A 21266-nucleotide genomic window follows, 5' to 3' on the forward strand; every position below is an offset into this window, starting at 1 on the left:
ACCTTGTTGAGTTCCCTATAGTCAATGCACAGTCTCATGCTTCCATCTTTCTTCTTAACAAATAATACCGGTGCACCCCACGGGGACATACTGGGTCTGATTACTCCTTTCTCTAACATCTCTTATAATTGCTTTGCTAGCTCTTTCATCTCAACGGGCGCCATTCTATACGGGGCCTTGGATACCGGTTCCGTTCCAGGTGCTAAGTCGATTGCAAACTCAATTTCTCTATCTGGAGGAAGTCCCGGTAACTCGTCAGGAAACACGTCTGGAAATTCATTCACTACTGGAATATCTTCAAGTTTCACTGGCTCCTGACTTCTATCAATCACATATGCCACGAAATGCTCGCATCATTGTCGTAATAACTTCTTAGCTTGAATCATCGTTAAGAACTTCTTTACTTATTTATGACCCTTGAACGTTACTATTCTTTCGTCTGGCGTTTTCACCATTACCTTCTTATTTCGACAATCTATCTGGGCATCGTGCTTAGATAACCAATCCATTCCTAATATAACGTCAAATTCTCCTAACTTAAATGGTATCAAATCTACACAAAACTTACTACCAGAAATCTCAATCTCACAATTCCCACAAACTTGATTAACAGATACTCGTTCTTGATTTTCCAATTCCACAGTTATTATTTCATTTAAATACTCAACTGGAAAATTTAACTTACTAACAAAATCTTGTGAAACAAACGATCGAGTTGCTCCCGAATCTATTAACACTTTGGCACATAAAGAATTCACATTAAGCGTACCTACCACGACATCCGTATCCTAGATAGCATCCTTCACAGACATGTCAAAAACTCTAGCTCTCGGAGTCTCATTTACTGCTGGGGTAGATCCCATAATCCTCAATGCATTACTGACTGGGGCTGGTGTCTTGAAATCCCTGGCTATATGTCCTGGTTTTCCACATTTAAAACACGTAAATCCAATGGCTAGAACCTTCACTGCTGGATTCCGGATAGGCTGATCCTTATTTGTTGGCTCTCTTGCTGGCTGATTTCGGCACTCCCTTGAATAGTGCCCTTTCTGATTGCACTTGAAACATACTACATTCAACTTATTACAAACTCCTCCATGCTTCTTTCCACATACCTGACAATCTGGAAAAGTTAATCTCAACTGATTTGGCTGATTCGCATTAACTGGACGGTTGCCCTAGCTTCCATCGCCTGCATTTTGTCTCTTGAAATTAAAATTCCTCCCTGGCTGAAACTTTCCCTTCTTAAAATTTGGAAACTTCCCTGGTTGTGACTGACCTTCATTCCCTTCAAATTTCCTTTTCTTGATTTCTTTCTCCTTCTATGACATCTCACTCTCTGTCTCTGCGATCATAGCCTTCTGTACAACTCCTGCGTAAGTTTTTAATTCAAAAATGGCTACCTTCCCTCTGATTCATGGTTTCAAACCTTGCTGGAATCTTTTAGCCTTCTTTCTATCAGTATCCACATACGATGGCACATACCTTGACAATTCCTCAAACTTGCTCTCATAATCTGTCACCGACATGTTTCCTTGCTTTAGTTCTAAAAACTTCAACTCCATCTGATCCTGGACAAACTGGGGGAAATACTTTTCTAAAAATAATTCCTTAAACCTTTCCCAAGTAATAACATCTGTACCTTCCAATGTCTTCACCATCTCCCACCAATAGGTGGCCTCATTCTTCAAATAGTAACTTGCAAACTCAACCTTCTGTTCATCCTTTACTTTTACTAAGGCAAATGCCTTCTCTATCTCCTTTAACCAAACATTTGCTTCAATCGGTTCTAAGGAACCCTTGAATTCTGGTGGGTTTACTGCCGGAAAAGTTTTGAAAGTTACCTGGGGATTGGTCTGTCTTTGTTGTTGTTGTGCCAGGTGAACTGTTTGTTGGGCCAAGATTTGAAGAATCTGGGCTATTGCTGGGTCTATGGGTCCTGGGTTTGCATTCTGGTTTATATCGTCTTGGTTGTTATTATTGTTGGTTTCTTCATTTTGGGTGTTGGTGCGGGTATTTCTTCTGGGAGGCATTTTCTGTAAAGAATCAAACAACTTATTTAGCTTTTAAATCAAATTCTTTGTATAAAAGAAAAGTTTTATAAAACAGAAATATCTCTTTTTGAAAACAGTTGTAACTAAGTAAATTACATGCTTCTTTACAGAATATAAACAGTTATGAAAAACAGGGTACATGGTATCACAGGGGTATAACTGGTGCAATAAATAAGGTAAAGTAAAATAGGTGCAGTAAAATGAATGACAATACTGGAAAGGAAAAGGTACTGATATATATATAGATCAAAAGTTTTGGGTAGTACAAGCGTAAAGACGCTTCGAAAGTAAAAGCAAAAGGGTACAACAACCTACTCACTAGTCAGCATAGCTAGTCTGTAAATACAACTCAAAAGTCTACCGATACACACTACACACTACTGTACATACTATACAACCATCAAAATACTGCTCAGTATCTCTGTCTCTGGATCTCTGACTCAACTCCAAGGAAACTCTGGTCCTGCCAGCCTCTCAAAGTCCTCCATCACCTCAGTAGCCCAGCCCATCAGTACATCAGGGCCTCTGCCAGGTAATGTAGCTCCATGTAGCCTAGCCTCAAGAACCCTCCGTGTCACATGAATCTCCTCTCGAAGCTCCCTCACACCACGATCAACATCTATAATGATATGCTGTAGCTCTCGAATCTGGGCCAACAAGGAATCACACTCCAGTAGAAGAGCCTCATACCGGTAGTAAGGAACTGGAGGCAATGTAGATTGGAATGGGGCACTCACAACGGAATGTCCAGTGGAATTTGAATCAGCTGGTGGGGGTCCTCTGATAGGTGGCCTCATGCCTGGGGGTGGAATGGCCTGCAATGGTACGGGCTGCAACACAGGTGGAGGTAGTATAGCCAACACTGGTGGAACAACAGGACGTGGATTCGAAGATGGTACTCCAACTGAAGGCTCTGAGTGATCAGCTGATATGGGTATAAAAGAGTCGGCCATCACTGCTATCTGAAATCATATCACAATATAAGAATCTTGAACCACGATGCGAATCATACTAATACCTGTTATGTCGAAGCACTCAACCTCTCGACATTCTATCTTTCTATTCCTTACTTCTAATCCTAACCCTCTACCCATTCCCGTCAACCTAGGCTTGTGTCAGTGACTTATAACCTGTAGCTCTGATACCAAACCTGTGGCGCCCTCCAAACCCGGGTCAGAAGTTTGGGGTCCACACACACACACACACATCTTATTTATAACCTGCTTATAACAATAATAAAGATAACAATAATATGTAGTGACCCTATTTACTAACTACCACGGATCGCAACAGGTTAAAGTATGCACGCAAGCCAAACACACCTACTTATATAACAAACGTTCAAATCCCAACTATTCCAAACTCGGAACTGAGTATTAAACATTATTACAAACTTTTACAAACTTAAATTATTCCAAAAGAAGCCTAATAGCTTAGCTCGATCAACCTGAACCCCTAGCTCTCGCGCTGGACTGGGGATCCTCGGTACCAACCGGTTCCTTTTTAACTGGAAAGAACATAAACAACATCGCCCAAATGAGCTAACTAGCTCAGCAAGTCACAATGACAAAACTGAGAATAATGATCATCAGGTAAATATGGTTATGATATCAAGTGAACAATGGATTATGATTTAGAATTGGATATTATATTTTTATTTTAAAAACCAAGGTTAGGCTACTGATCAGTCACGCACTAACCCCGAGCAAAGCACACAGCACTGCTCTAACAATTGGATCCAAGGCACACATTGGCCTAACTTGACCATTATATGGTCTGACCACGAACTGGTCCACAATTTTATAAAACAATCCAATTCTACCATAATAACAGAATAAGCAGTAATAAACCATGAATAGGATCATTAACAACATTGGACGTTCAATAATGAAAATGGTTTCAATCTGTATAAGGATCAATATGGAGTTTCCAAAGCTTGGCTGTTAGGTAATGAAAGAATTGGATAACAAAGGAATCAACATTTCAGGGTTCCAAGAATTTGGTCTTTCAAAGTATAAGATACAATGGTTTGAATGTGTAAGCAATTTGGTTCAGTGTTTAATATTTAGTTTGTATGTATTTGTGGAGTAGTATCGTATATTTGAGGTTCGTCTTTGGGTATACAACAATCAATGGTCTAGAAAGAATCAGGTTTACGGCTCAAGATCAATAACTGGAATCAAGGTTTAGGGTTCAGTGCTTCAAAGCACTCGCAATATAAAACCATAATATCAATCAATACAATATCTCGAGAAAGTTCAGAACACTTGCCTGGTACTAGCTTACTACACTGCACTCGCTTCCAATCACAACCGTCTTATTCCTCAACTACCTGTTTCCTTTTCCTACGTCTTGCCTCTTCTGCTCACATATCATAAGCATCTATCAATATTTAACTCATATGATTCTATTCAACACATACTTCTATTTACCCTTCGTTTCACCCAAATCCGATTAATGGATTGAAAGTTATGCAATAAACAAGTAAATATCGAATATACAGACCGACAATTAATCAACAAGTCACATATAACATATAGCACGTCGCATAATCAATAATATATCATTTATAAATAAGTCTCGGGTCATAAACAAGCTTTCTGTTATTTAAAATGATTTTTAAAATATTTTTCGGAACTAAAACGGGTCGTTGGATCAATTTCGGAATAATTAACAGGGTTCGGTTGGCCAATTCTGGCTTTAAAACAATTTTATAATAATTATCGAGCCTTGGAAACAATTTAAAATAATATTTTAAAGCTCGAAACTATTTTTCAGAATTTTTTAATAATTACATCTAATTAAATAATTAATTAAAATCAATTAATAATTAATTAAGTTAATTAATCAATTAATTTCCGAATTAATTGACCAATTAATCAATTAAAAATTAACTGAAATTAATTAACTAATTAATTCAGATTTATTTCTGAATTAAAAATAATTTTTGGAATTAAAATAATAATTTTTAGAATTTTCAGAAATTAAAAACGATTTTTTATAATAAAAATAAATAGGAAATATGATTTTTGAATATTTTTAAAACAGGAATCCTAAATTTGCAAACTCTGGAAACTTTAGGGACCAAACTGCATCGTCCCCAAAAGTCCAGGTACCAAACTGCAATTTTACAATCCCCGTTGCCGGAAAATACAGGGGTGGCCAGAGAACACGATTCCGGCACCCTCACCTCACCACAAGCTCCAGATCACATCTACAGACAACCAGGAACTTATTCATGCAATCAAATCATTCAAATAACCCCAGACTTGGCCGGAAATTGGCCAAGAACATCGCCGATTTCCGGCGAACTTCGGAAATTTTCAAAACACAACTCCCTTCGATTCAGACCTCCTCTGTTAACGAGCTATATACCAATCGATTGCAAATTTCATAAGGAACATAATCCACTATAAATCAACAGCTAATAACCCCTAAATCAAAAAGCCCCAAATTTCAATTGAAAACATTCATACGGGTTATAAACCCTAATTTTAAAATTCGAAAATCAAACTCAATTTTGAACATGTTATTGAACTCCAAATCAGACGTATGACATATGAAAATCATCAGGAAAACAAGCTCTACAACATGCAAGCATCAAATCATACAAACAATCATCCGAACAAAAATTCATATTTTTAATAAAATTAATTCGAAAATAAATAATTTTTCAGAAAATAAACCTTGATTTCTGCAGTGATTTAGAACACAGAATCTGATAGAACACCTCAAGACCTTTGGATTGAGAACTCGAGCTTTGAAAACAGAGATCAATAACACCTTCGTTTTGCTGTTTGATTCTTGGAAGATTATATGAATATAGGGTTTTTCTCTGGAAAATTATATAATTAACTATCTATAAATGATTTTGATACGAAATAAAATACGGTAAAGGCTATTTATAATTACAGAAAATTAGTATCCCGTTGGATCATTCCGGATATAAAACGGTACGTTTATTTGTAAAAACTGATCCAAACGGTATCGGTTTTCGGGACAGTTATCCAGATCAGTATAATTTGTACTGCGGTCTTGGTCTCAGCGCCTGGTTACACGTACTACGAGGTGATAATTGGGATAGTTTAATAAAAAAGCTCCCGTTTATCGAAAATATGAGTTTTATTGATTTATCGAAACGAATATTGTATCGAAAATGTTGCGCCGGGACCCGCGCAGGATAAACCGTACACCGGATCGAAAAAGTTGAAACATGGAATATGCTGGGAATATTACAATTAGGTTAGGAAGGAGTTCTCGGAAGAGTTTCGGGTTCCAAAAACGTAACAACGGATGACGTCGGTTGGTTCCCGTTTTTATAAAATAGATTTTAAATACCCGAAATAAGATTTTATAAATTTCATATGATCCTTATAAATCCATAAATCAATATAAAAATAATTAGGAAGATATGACAATTATCTATATTTTATTTTGGACATATAAAAATTAAAATACTCAATTAATAATATTTTTAAACATCCAAACGCATTTAACATTTAAAAATTAGTTCACAGAATAGATACTGAACACATATATTAAGCAAAAATAATTACACGATATATCCCGGATATTACATTAAGGCCCAGAGAATTCTTGATCCTCCGGAATAGGAGCCAAGCCAAGTATATATTGGGGCGTCCGCCCTTGTGCTTCACTCCTACCAGAGTGACCACTCCCTCCAACTTCAAGGTATAGAGGCATCCCGTAACGGGGGTTAGTAGTCACAATTGTCGAGTACTCATACCCAAGGGGTTGAGAGTTCACAGGTGCATGCTGAAAGAGATATGTCCTAAGTCCAATCATGTATGAGGATTTAGGAATAACTGTTATGTAATGTGTTTTGATTTTATTGATATTAATAAAAGACTTGTTTTGTTTTTATTGCGGGCTCTATCTATTTAAATGTTTAAATAAGATATACCACAGTTTAGAGTAAAGCTTTTTATGGATTGTGATGAGATCATAATAATGAGACCTAAAAGATGATAACTCTAAACTTAAATAATTCCTGGTCGTAGGATTACTAACTGGTAATTAATAATCCGCAAAGATCGGTACATACTATGCTTGCTTTATTATGAAGGATGTCTGTTCTCATAGACATTTGTGTGGTGACACTATAGCTAGTATGTAGGTGCTTATTATATAATAAGTTCACTGAACATGGCTCACACAGTTGAACAACTGATGGAGTTCACTCACGTGTCAGCAGTTGTTCATATAGTGATAGTTGTACAAGTATCCTTAGACTTGAGGTCATCATAGTCATCTTGTGTACAGTGAACTATGCTTTGGTTTACTTCTTAGTCTCAAGGGATAATTATAAGGGCTCTACTGGGTATAAGAATTTGTACACGAAGATAGTGTATGATCAATAAAGGATCTACCCCTTCCAGTGTAGGAAGAGAATGTTCAATGCTGATCCACTTATGTTAGTTCAGGAATCTCTGGCCAGAGTGAATGAAATTAGAAAGGAGTTTCTAATTTACATTAAATAGAACTAAGCATAGTGAATGGGAAAGCAAGTGATTAAATAAGATAGGCTTGACACAAGTTTCATGCCTTGTATTTAATCGTGGCATTGCAGGGTAGAAGGAATTAATTGTACGGTAACTACTCACGGAATAGGTTTTTGGTATTCTAAGCAGTGAATTCGTATTATCCGGATAGTCGCGATATGCTGAGAAGTATCCCTCACGATGTAGAATAAATATGATTAATTAATTAATCATATTTAATGAATTAGAGAATTTATATAAATAATGATAAAATAGTTTTATTATTATTTATTTCTACTACCGGCTTAATATTGAACCTACAGGGTCACACCATAAAAGAGAATGATTTAATGGTGGAGAAATTAATTAATAATGGCTGATAATTATTTATTTATGAAATAAATAATTAATTGGCAAATTTAATAATTGATTAAATAAGATTTAGTTGATTATAAATTAATTAAGAAAAGTTCTTAATATTATTAATTAAGAATTTAATTTTTGGAAATTAAATCAAGTGAGAGAATTATTTCTAAAGAGTTTAGAAAAAGGATTAATAATTAAAAGGTGTTTTAATTATTAATGAGAATAATAAAGGGTTAATAATAATAATATTTTATGGGAAAATTTTCAGCTGAAATTTTTTTCTATAAATATACTATTATAAACCCTATTTTTGCCTCAACCAAAAAGATTTACAAAACCCTAATTCTCTCATCCTCCTCCTCCTTCATTACATCGTTTCCTTGGTGGATACCGGTGGAGTGCTTCACACTTGAGAAGCAGCTGCTAAAGATCTCCGCTCGTTGTTCTTGGATCGCCATTAAAGACCTCAATATTTCCATTAACGTAAAGCTTCTTAAGGTAAACATACTGAACTACGAATTAAATATTATTTTTCGCATGGATCCTGCGGAGGGTTTCGGTTTTTTAAGATTTAAATTTACATTTTCGTTGCGTTTATGTGCTAAAAACCCTTCAATGGCATCAGAGCTACTTGCAAAAAGTTTTTAATTCGTTTATGTGTTTAACTGTTTTCGATATATGAGCATGTACGTGATTCGCCATGATTTGATGTTGATATAATATGCTTATATATGGTTTTGAATATATAATATTCATGTGAGTTGTATAATCATAAGATGATTATGTAATCTGTATATATACTGATATATACATGATTTATGTTTATTCTAATTATGAGAATCATATTAGATACGGATTCTGAATTGGCTGCTGCAGATTTGCTAAAATCTGGGTCTGGTGTCCGATTTACGCAAACGAATACCCTATTCCATAGGTAAACGAGCGTCTGAACAAAACTGATAGCAAATGCTATCAACGACTCGTCTGTAAAGCGTTTGACGTCGTTTACTGCCTGTAAACAGTGATTCTTATTTTTCTAATTTGATTCTGATTTTTCTGATTTTTGTTATATTTTTTTATGATTAGATCATGGATAATATGATATGTTAAGATCAAATTATGTGTTTTAACATGCTTTTATGTGTTGTTATGAGCATGGTGGATGATTATGGCCTTTCGACCTTAGTGTAATGGTTTTGGTTTTAAATACGACTTGCATGTCGTCAATCTTTGTAATCATAAATCTCGAATGTAACTCGAGTTATTCTTGTAAGTTCATTAGATTAGTTTTACTTTCAATCATGTAATGTAATTGAAGACTCAAGAAGGCTATCCAATGGAGGTGATACAAAGAAGAAGACGAGGCATACAAGAAGTCTAAACAAAGAAGAAGACTTATGTAATAAGTAGTTGTATTTATTTCCATCACCATATTAGATTGACCTTGATCTTTATCATGAGCTTGATAAAGATCACATAGGATGGGGCCATAACCAAACATATTTACTTTATTGCACTTTACATTTACTTGTTTATTTAATTTTATATATGAGATATATGCCTATGTTTACTATGCGATGATAGATTTAGGGGAACTTAAATCAATATAAGGCGTGCTCTAGAAAATCTAGAATAGGAATCGTTTCTCACCTTAACAATAAATATTATGAATACGATCATGAGATTCTTGTGTTTATGAAACACATAATTGAATATGAATTTTCAATATTGAGAGAAAAGATGATTCTGTCAACAACAGATTTCTATCTGTAAGAAAGGGTTATTAAGTGACGCCTCTTGACAATGCTCCACCCGATCTGCGAATCATCTGATTATCGATTATTGATTTGAAATATTTAATTTAAAAGGAAGAATCTCTTTATAATATGATTATGATTGTAACATAATATAATCCCTCTAAAATTAAATAATATCAAGTAGTAATTGGCCAATGACACAACGGGCTAGTGTCGGTCATAGCCTTCCAACATGGTAGAAAGTGGTTCTTATTTTTAAATCATTGTCGTTTCGTGCTATAGCCGAGGGCTTTGATTTCGAAATAAGAAATACTTGTCTATTACATAGAGATGTGTACTTTGAATTAGAATCTAAAGGTCGGTACATGCTACAGCCGTGGGCCGTTGGAGACTGATTCAATTGTACGAAATGTTGGGTTAGACTTGACTTAGAATATTAAGTTTGTCGTGCCACAGCCGTGACTCAATTATTCAAGAGGCTAAACTTATATTAGGGAATAACATAAGATGTAATTGACAAGAGTTGTCTGCCTATTGAACATTACATGACATTTCATGCCACAGCCGAGGTTGTGTGATGGAATGTAGGATCCCTATTCCCACTAGCATTATGAATGCTTAATTTTCACTTAGGGGGTTGAAAAAATTAGATAAACTAGTGGGAGACACTTATGAATAAAGACCCGATTCATATAGTGTTTTAAAATGAAATTGAATATTTGCTAAGTGTTGTTATGTATTTATCATTTACAGATTTACTATATTCGTCATGTCTTCTGCACTATCACTCTGGAGCATACTAGATGCTCACAAGTTGACTGGTCCTAATTTAGCTGTTTGTTTTCACTGTAACAAGTTGGGGCGCTGGAAGAGGAACTGCAATGTTTACCTTGCAGAATTGAAGAAGAAGAAGGGTAGTAAGACTACCGCTTCTGATTCAGGCATGTTCATGATCGAAGTTAATATGTCACTAGGTCAAATTTCTACTTGGGTATTAGATACCACCTGTGGTTCTCATATTTGCAATTCGTTGCAAGGACTAAAGGGAAGTAGGACTCTTGAAAAAGATGAGGTGATTCTACGTATGGGCAATGAAGCAAGGGTTACGGCCATATCTGTAGGATCATTTAGTTTACATATGCTTATGGGGCAAGACTATTATTTTGAATAATTGTTATTACGTTCCCTCTATTGTGAGGAATATTGTTTCTATTCCTATGTTGGATTTGGATGGTTTTTCATTTATTATTAAGAATAATGAATGTTCTATCCTTAGAGATAATGTTCTTTATGGACGTGGTATTTTAAATAATGGTCTGTATGTATGTGACGTAGAGCATGATTTACTTCAGATTGAACAAACTAATAAAAGAAAATGAGATGATGAAAATCTGACCTATTTATGGCACTGTAGGCTAGGTCATATTAGTGAAAATAGACTGTGGACATTGCATAAGGAAGGGTTACTTGACCCCTTTGATTTTGAATCATATCCTACATGCGAGTCTTGTCTATTGGGTAAAATGACCAAATCACCATTTAGTGGACATGGAGAGAGGGCTGCAGATTTGCTAGGATTGGTACACACAGATGTATGTGGACCAATGTCTACGCAAGCCATGGGTGGATTTTCGTACTTCATTACTTTCATAGATGTTAGATCTAGATTCGGATATGTGTATTTGATGAAACACAAGTTTGAAGCCTTTGAAAAGTTCAAAGAATATAAACATGAAGTGGAGAAACAAACCAAACATAGTATTATAACTCTTCGATCAGATCGAGGTGGTGAATACTTGAATGGAGAAATTCTAGATTATCTTAAAGAAAATGGTATAGTCTCCCAATGGACTCCTCCATATACTCCACAGTTAAATGGGGTATCTGAAAGGAGAAATCGAACTTTGTTAGACATGGTTCGGTCCATGATGAGCTATGCGAATCTTCCAGTATTCCTATGGGGTTATGCATTGGAAACCCCATCATATTTACTGAATAAGGTGCCTTCCAAATCTGTTCCTCAAACTCCTTATGAGATATGGAAAGAAAGGAAACTGAGTCTTAAACACGTTAAGATTTGGGGATGTCCAGCTTATATCAAAAAGGTTGACCCAGATAAGCTGGAATCTTGATCCGTAAAATGTAATTTTGTGGGATATCCTAAAGAGACTTTGGGGTATTACTTTTACACCGATCATCGGGTGTTTGTCTCCAGACATGCTACCTTCTTGGAAAAGGAGTTTATCCTTGAAGGAAACAGTGGGAGCAAAATTGAACTTGATGAAGTTCAAGAAGCACAAACTACTACGGATCAAGTGGAAACACCTGTTTAGACTGAACAACCTTCTGTGGAACAGCCCATTCGTAGGACAGGGAGAGTGTCTCGCTAACCTGAGAGGTATTATGGCCTTGTCATTAAGAATGACAATAAGTTGTCAATCATTGATGATGACGACCCTGTGACCTATAATGAGTCTATGAGTAGTGTTGACTCAGAGAAATGGCATAGTGCCATGAAATCCGAAATGGAATCTATGTATACAACCAAGTATGGACTCTGGTTGAGGCGCCTGAAGGTGTTAAGCCTATTGGGTGCAAGTGGGTATACAAAAGAAAGATTGGAGCAGATGGCCAGGTGGAGACCTATAAGGCCAGGCTCATGGCAAAAGGATTCAAACAAAGGCAAGGGATTGACTTTGATGAAAAAATTTCGCCTGTAGCCCTATTAAAATCAATTCGGATTTTGCTTGCGATTGTTGCTTACTACGACTGTGAGATCTGGAAAATGGATGTGAAAACGGCCTTCCTCAATGGGGAACTTAAGGAGGAAGTGTATATGACACAACCAGAGGGTTTTCCTTCCAAGGGAAATGAATACCTAGTGTGTAAGCTGCTGCGAACCATATATTGTTTAAGGCAAGCTTCTCGTAGATGGAACATCCGTTTTGATGTGACAATCAAAAAGTTTGGTTTTATCAAAAACATAGATGAACCATGTGTCTACAAGAAGGTTAGTGGGAGCACGGTAACATTTCTTGTATTGTATGTGGATGACATACTTCTTATAGGAAATGATATACCGATGCTATAATCAGTCAAAGTATGGCTATCAAAGAACTTCACCATGAAGGACTTGGGTGAAGCATCCTACATTCTCGGTATGAAGATCTATAGAGATAGATCTAGAACAATGATAAGTCTTACCCAGGGTACATACATCCAGAAAGTGCTTAAAAGGTTTAGCATGGAAAACTCCAAAAGAGGTCTCATACCGATGAGTCATGGAGTGTCCCTTTCCGAAAAAATGTCTCCTAAGACACTTGAGGAAAGAGAGCGTATGAGTAAGATTCCTTATGCTTCAGCAATATAATCTATCATGTACGTGATGTTGTGTACAAGGCCTGATGTTGCTTATTCAATTAGTGTGACGAGCAGATATCAGTCCAATCCAGGTGAAGACCACTGGAAAGCAGTGAAAAACATCCTTAAGTACTTGCGAAGGACTCATGACATTTTTCTTGTTTTTGGTGGTGAATCTGAGTTGAAAATAGAGGAGATGTCAATGTCGAGAGAGTTGACACACATAACAACGTAGCAGATCCACTCACAAAGCCACTTTCTCAGAGTCACTTTGATCGTCATAAAGACAAGATGGGTATTAGATACGAGAGTGATTGGATTTAGTACAAGTGGGAGATTGAAAGAGATATGTCCTAAGTCCAATCATGTATGAGGATTTAGGAATAACTTTTATGTAATCTGTTTTGATTTCATTGATATTAATAAAAGACTTGTTTTGTTTTTATTGCGGGCTCTATCTATTTAAATGTTTAAATAAGATATACCACAGTTTAGAGTAAAACTTTTTATGGATTGTGATGAGATCATAATAATGAGATCTAAAAGATGATAACTCTAAACTTAAATAGTTCCTGGTCGTAGGATTACTAACTGGTAATTAATAATCCGCAAAGATCGGTACATACTATGCTTGCTTCATTATGAAGGATGTCTGTTCTCGTAGACATTTGTGTGGTGACATTATAGCTAGTATGTAGGTGCTTATTATAGAATAAGTTCACTGAACATGACTTACACAGCTGAACAACTGATGGAGTTCACTCACGTGTCAGCAGTTGTTCACATAGTGATAGTTGTACAAGTATGCTTAGACTTGATGTAATAACCCCAAAATTTTTGAACTTTTGTAACCCTTATGAATAGTGTTTTTGCTGATTATGCTGAATAAGAAAACTTTTCATGCCACACTATGTAGGGGATCTTTTATTGATATTCTGAGATCTTATTAGTACTCTATATGGTATATAAGTGTATGTAAAGATCGTCAGAATCCAAATTCGAACACTTTGATTTTTCCCGAAAATCCACCAGATACAGTTGGAATTGAGTATAAGGTAACAGGATTAAAAGGATTTTAATTCAAGGATTATAAGAGAAGAATATAAAAGGAATATAATGTATTGAGAAAGGTTAAGGAAACCTAAGTAATAAGATCCCGTGTATGATCCCTCAAACAATAAACGAGAACGAAAGTTAAGCGAACCGTATAACAGATCAGCGGTCATTAGGCAAGTAATTAGGAGTTACTCAAAGAGGTTAGTGATGATGATGTCATCAAACCAATAAGAAGAGGACAAGCATGGGAAGATGACATAAGAATGATGACCTAAGCATGACAAAAAGAAGTGTGTTGTTGGTTGATTGTGAACCACACAAAATTTACCATGGTAATAATCTAATTAACAAAAAAAGTGGATCAACCAAGCCAAAAACAAATCATAACATCAAAAAAACACAAAACAGTTCCATTTTCAAGAAGAGCTCTTGGCTTATTCATTTTTTTCAAAGAAGAAAACTCAAAATCCAAGTTCCAAGCTTTGTTAAATTGTGACATAATTATCTAAGGTCCCTTATGATTAGATAAGCATATCCTAGGAGTTTAAGCTTCTATTTCTTCATGAATCTCTTCCAATACATCAAGGAAGAAGATAATGAATAGTGTTTTCAAGATTACTAACTTTATTTTCTTTGATTTCCTTTAAGATCCAAGCATTCCTAAGCTATCTCAAGGCTTCTTAAGGCTTCCTAGCTACTCTAATCACTCCAAGGAAGGTATAACACCTCCAAACCCTAACTTTACTTTGAGTATTAAGATGGTTTTGATGGTTATAGTAAATGAGAAGTATGATGCTTGTGTGTTTAGAGTTTGGATTGAATTTGTAGTGATTTGGATGCTGAAATCTTGTTTATATTTAATAAAACTTAAGTATAGCTAGTAGTTCATGTGTGGGGTTGTATAAATTGGAAAATCTTGAGGTTTGGGGACTGATGTAGTAAGGTTTGGATGAGGGTTGGTTGTATTGTTGGTTGTGAGTTGAATGGTGGTTGTTTGGAGTAGGTTTAAAACTTGGTAATCGCGTAAACATAGCCGCCGTAATGCCCGATTTACTTTAGACTGTTTTTGTTCTTAACAGCAGGACCCGAGAACTCACTCTTAGGTTTTGACCATTGCCATTATTAGAGAGTTCATGTTATGAGCTTCGTTTTGATATGTGGTTCGCTTGAATCCGATGTACGGTTTAGGAGAAACGACCGTTTTAAGTAACGGCGTTTCGCGACCGAACCCTTACCCCTCTCCTTACTTTAAAACATTGGTTAAGGCCCTAAAATGATTAATTGGATTATGAAAAAATTATGTAAAGTGGGTTAGACAGTTGGTAGGGTACTCGCAAAAGAATTGCCTTAAAACTCTTAATGGTTAATTTATTAAAAATGGTGGAGCCGAGGGTACTCGAGCGACTTAAGTGAATCGTTAAGCGCAAAAGCGAACGTTAGGGTCTAATTGGTTAAAGTATAGATTCATAAGCGACTTTGGTTTAATTCCAACTTATATGTTGGTTATAGGTTACCAGACTCGTCCCAAGCCATTTATCACCCCCAGTCGCTCAGGCAAGGTTTCTACCCGTTATACTGTTGTTGTGATGTATATATGTATATGCATTATCTTGTGATAAATGAATGATTGTTATTAGCAAATCTTGCAATATATTGGAGCATGTTGATATGGTATATATGCATGCTTGTTTCGTAATCTTGATATCTAATTGTTGATTTAAATGCTTATAAGTTGCATAATACCTATGCTAGAGATAAGCAGTAGTTGCGTATACCCTTAGTATAGGGGACCCAAAGGTGAACATTTTCTAAACCGGGAGTCGATGTTCCCGAGTATATTATATATATATATTTATATATATATATAGATATAGTTTTCAAAACTATTAATCAAATAAGGTTTATTCGATAACTTTATTTTAAATAATGAATATTAGTTGAATATTCATTCGAGGACTTATGACTCCGTTTATTTTATTTAATGAATATTAGTTTGAATATTCATTCGAGGACTTATGACTCCGTTTATTTTATTTAATGAATATTAGTTTGAATATTCATTCGAGGACTTATGACTCCGTTTATTTTATTTAATGAATATTATTTTGAATATTCATTCGAGGACTTATGGCTCCACTTATTTATTAAATAATATTCTTTATTTTATTAAAGAATTATGTTTTGATAATCAAACTTATTTTCGATTATTCAAATAAAGATCGTACTTTCGTATAAGTATATCTTTGGTTATTTATTATTCATTTCAAGTATGAGTTTTAAAACTTCTAATTCAATTATCTTTATAAAGATTATCCTTATGGGAATATTATTTAAATAATAATATTCAGATATTTTCTAATATATCGGGACTGATTTATTTCATTAAATCAGCATTACTCCAAACATTCTTAAAAATGTTTTCGAGTCTTCAAAATGATTTTTTTAAAAGATTAGAGCGGATCCGAAAACTCATTTTTATATTTAAAATCTTCCTTTCGAAGGGGATTTAAATACTCGCTCAAAACCTGAGGGATCCGGCTCTGTGGTGTGTTTTATATTCGCAACAAGGTTGTTATTTTGATAAAAAAGTTTTTGATTACTTACCCAACACTCGGGAAGTAAAATTCTTGGAACAAGTTAATCCATTAACAGACATTGCCTGGGAAATATCGGTGAGTTTTCCTTTCCAACTAGATACGACTTCTTGGTGGAGCCGTATCAACAAGTTTCTACTTGGGGAAAGGGGGGACGAGCTTTACGTTTCAGAGTCATGGATTTCATCTGAACTAGGAGTGGCGTAAGTGGTCGAGTGGCGCCGGCCCAGCCTTATTATATTGGCCCAAATGGCCTGGAAGTTCCGCTAAGACGGTACATTCCTTAGGAGTCCAGTGTTCGGTTGACAAGTAAATCCGACAGGTTCTCCTCTACATGTAGAAAATGGTGGGGTTGCACTACTGCGACTGATCATCGTAAGTGGTCTTCTTGGCGCGGCAAACTCCCGTAATGAGTTCATCATCCAGATGGATATTTCTGCAACACTAGCATTTCGATCGAAAGGCTACGAATGGGTGGTTGCCGAAGCATTGACAGGGTCAAATAGTTATAATGGTGTTTCCATCGAATGAAGTATCTCGTAACTTCATTTCCATTAAAAAAATATTTCAAAGATTGAATCTATTCAAGTCTTAACTTGTGGTCTCATCTATGGGACAAACTTTTGAAACTTATTATACTTTGAACAGTGGTAGTTCAAGTAGTTTCTAAAAAATGGTATAAGTATAGTGAAGTAATTGGTAACTTCATATTCCTTTAAGCTTATATCCAGTAAGTAATTACCTTACACTTGATAAAGGATTCTAGTAAGTTATCCATGTAGATACTTGCATTATTGTTTACACTATATATTATCTTGCGAGCTGTAATGCTCACTCTTGCTTCATTTTTTCATCACACAACAACAGTTAGGAAAGATGGCCAGACTCAAGTAGACCCAGCGCAAGCGCGTGGGAAGTGTCCCGCGTCTTCCCGTTGATATCGTAGCTGCTATAGCTGCAGAGGTAGATCTATTTGTAGATCAAGCATTCTACTTTTGGGAATCAATTATGTATAATTATAACTTGTGGCAGATAATGGCAATTAAATGTAAACTTATCAAGTAATCATTTTGGTTTGTAATAATTTTTAAATTATGGATTCAAAGACTTGTACTTATTTCAATTTCATCTCTGAGACTATAACGTGTTGTGGTGAGTGTTAGTGTGGGGTCACAGCATGAGGTTATTTATTATTAATTAAGTTAAGTGATATTGTGGAAAGAAAGACCGTGACGACCCGGATCCTCGACCCCGGATATGGGGGTGTTACACTTGAGGTCATCATAGTCATCTTGTGTACACTGAACTATGCTTTGGTTTAGTTCTTAGTCTCAAGGGACAATTATAAGGGCTCTACTGGGTATAGGAATTTGTACACGAAGATAGTGTATGATCAATAAAGGATCTACCCCTTCCAGTGTGTAGGAAGAGAATGACAGTGCTGGAAAGGAAAGGTACTGATATATATAGATCAAAAGGTACTGATATATATAGATCAAAAGTTTTAGGTAGTACAAGCGTAAAGACGCTTCGGAAGTAAAAGCAAAAGGGTACAACAACCTACTCACTAGTCAGCATAGCTAGTTTATAAATATAACTCAAAAGTCTACTGATACACACTACACACTACTGTACATACTACATAATCATAACAACACTGCTCAGCATCTCCATCTCTAAATCTCTGGCTCATGGCAAATCTGGACCTCCAATCTCCTCAAGCTCCTCTAGAACCAACTTAGCCCACTCCACTAAGAAATCAGGAGTGATATCCTCATGTGTAGCCTCAGTAATCCTTACAGCAGCTGCTCTACGAAATGCCTGGAGCCTCTCCCTAAGTCACCTCTCACCACTCCCCATCTCTCTGGTACGCATAATATACAATAACTCCTGGATCTGACCCTGAAGGAATCACTGCTCCATAAGGCAAGCCTCAAACTGATGATATGGGATAGGATAGGAAGAGAACTAAAAAGGTACTCCTGTAACTGAATGACTAGTAAAGCCTGAATCAGCAGGTGGGGGTCCTCTAACAGGTGGCCTCATGCCTGGAGGTGGAATAGCCTGCAGTGGTACGGGCTGCAACACAGGTGGAGGTAGTATAGCCAATAGTGGTGGAACAACATAACGTGGATCCGAAGACGGCACTCCAACTGAAGGCTCTGAATGATCAGCTGATATGGGAATAAAAGAGTCGGCCATCGCTACTATCTGAAATTATATCGCAATATAAGAATCTTGATACACGACGCGAATTATACTACTATTGGTTATACCGTAACACTCAACCTCTCAACATTCTATCATTCTATTCCTTACTTCTAATCCTAACCCTCTACCCATTCCCGTCAACCTAGGCTTGTGTTATTGACTTATAACCTGTAGCTCTCATACCAAACCTGTGGTGCCCTCCAAACCCGGGTCAGAAGTTTGGGGTCCACACACACACACACATCTTATTTATAACCTGCTTATAACAATAATTGTCACGCCCCCAACTTAAATAGCAAATTAAATATAACTATTACAACATTTTTAAAAGAAGAATACACAACCAACTCCAAGATCTTACAGTTTAGGGTTTGGAACAGCCCAACACTACCAACTATTACATCTGATTTTAAATACCGAGTCCTCACACAAACTATTATTACTTATTCTACCTGAGCTCGAACATAAGCATCAACATCACAGGTCTTACGGGCAGTCTGCTTGAATCTAACAATAGCTGCTAGCTATAATATCAGGGTAAAGCAAGAAGTGAGCCAAATGCTCAACAAGTGCTAACAGTACGATACAAAACATAAATCGAGATATAAATTAAAGAATGTCAATGGGAAGACATAATCTGAGATAACGAGAGATAAAACATTGGGTAATGGCATCTATTTTACTTGTATCAAAACAAATTTCAAAAATTATGTCTTAATCAAAATCATTTTAGGACGCTACGGATTACAGTCGGTGATCAGCCGCGAAGTAATCCCGAACCTCGCTGGGTTCTAAAATATTAATGGGAATCCCTAGGCAACTTTTAAGCCTAATATAAGTGTCGAAATGACTCGCGTCTCAGTCCAGATCCACCATTCAAAGAAAACATTTATCCCCCTTTGGGACTGAAAACCCATATTTTATTCATTTCAAAAGAAAAAAAAACTGATGCCGAATTAAGACAAAATCTCTTTTTACAGTAAACATCTTTATCAAGGGATTATATATATCAACTCGAAATACGGGAAATATGGTATTAAATCTCAGGGCCACGATTCACAAAACAATACTTTATTAAAGTAACTGAATGGTTTTCATATATCAAAGTTTGGACAAGGGAATTTAGTGAGGCTATTGGATATCATGAAGGGAAATGCCGAATTGGGCTTAAAGTAATGGTTTCTCATCAAGGTTCAAGTGCTGGATCTTCAAGGATGTAAGCTTCATGAATACTAAAGGTGTTAAGGTATGAAGAAATGATTTTTAGCTCAGGATATATCATAATTGACAAGCTTTAGGATAAGAAAGAGGGGTATCAATCAATTAGGGACAACTTTGATAAATATCTGGCTTTCAGGTATCAAGGTAAGGTTCTATATGGGTTCAAGTATCAGGATGAGATATCAATACTTAGGAATCATCACCATGTTAATCAAGAGAATCAACTAAGAGTGGTAACTACCCTTTCCTTTATCATGGCATTCAAATTAGTTTAGTATACTATCATGAATAAGACTTTTGAACTACTTGCAATGTTACGACCGGTATTTTATGTAATATTATTTGTGGATTGGGTATAATATTAAAGTCAAATGAAAATATATTCAATGATTGTACGCTAGTGTGAGTGAAAATATCTGCATTATAAATTTGCTTTGTGTAGTATATGATTTTCAAAGCAAGAGTTTATTTAATTTCTTTATTTTTGATTTATAAGGAATATTCTAAGCTTTGGAAAATTTTTCTTTTAAAAGGTATTTTGTTCACAAATTTTGAAAATGATTTTATAAAGTCTCTAAAAATCCAAGTTATTTTATGGTATAAATTTTATAATTTTTGAACTTGTATTTTATTTTATAAAAATAAATCTTTATAAATTTTATTTGTTATAATTAGCAAATTACATGGCTACCCTTGCATGCAAATACTCTTCCAATTCAACTAAGGGGCAAGGAAGACATTTCCAACCCTACTCACTTTCATTCTACTGACCAAATTACCACTTTACCCTTGCATGCAAATCTACCTAACTATATTGGAAGGTTACTCTTGTAAAATATCAAATCCACTCACTTTTGGCCAAATAAAAACCAAACTAACATGATTATTACTCCACATTCACCCCACCATTTCCACACTCCTCCTTTCCTCCCCCTCCTCTCGGCTCTCCCCTTTCCTCTCGGCTTTTTGGCCGAAGCCATACCCCCCTCCCTTTTCTTCATTCTTCATTCAAGCTCCCACTTTGCAATCAAGTAAATGTTACTTCCTATATCTTTATCATACATAATTCAAAGAGTGATGAGTGAAAAGTTTAAGTTTAAAGGTTGCATTTATGGATTGACCAACGCTCCGGCCGCATTTATGGAT

The sequence above is a fragment of the Apium graveolens genome, chromosome 1 (assembly GCF_009905375.1).
Source record: "Apium graveolens cultivar Ventura chromosome 1, ASM990537v1, whole genome shotgun sequence".
NCBI lineage: Eukaryota > Viridiplantae > Streptophyta > Magnoliopsida > Apiales > Apiaceae > Apium > Apium graveolens.